Here is a 436-nt window from a genome sequence, read left to right as displayed (position 1 = left end):
GCCTCGGCTCTCCTGAAACCAAGTTTCATCATACAAATTTATCAGCAGTTTCATCCAGAGAAGAATCATGTCTTTGTACAAATAAAAAGAACATTCGGGAGCTGTTCCTGGATGTCTCTTGGCCTCTGAATTCTCATTTGAATGATCTTACACATGCTGTATCATATTATTTGCCCTTCTTAAGGACATAATATGAGTATGCTCATTGGAGTCTTATGATGTCTTTAAATTAAATAAACCTAGAAATATTTAGAACATATAATCTCCCTTTTTTATTTTCAAAATTTTGGACCTTTTCAATTTCTTCTTTTTCTTTTTCTTCTTTTTTCTTTCTTTCTTTCTTTTTTTTTTTTTACATCCCAGTAAATGAGGTGGAAAGCTTTCTTTAAAGAACTGGATAGCAAATGTTTTCAACTTTGTAGGCCAGTCTCTGTTA

The sequence above is a fragment of the Pteropus vampyrus genome, unplaced genomic scaffold (assembly GCF_000151845.1).
Source record: "Pteropus vampyrus isolate Shadow unplaced genomic scaffold, Pvam_2.0 Scaffold116, whole genome shotgun sequence".
NCBI classification, from domain to species: domain Eukaryota; kingdom Metazoa; phylum Chordata; class Mammalia; order Chiroptera; family Pteropodidae; genus Pteropus; species Pteropus vampyrus.
This window is presented reverse-complemented; position numbering follows the sequence as displayed.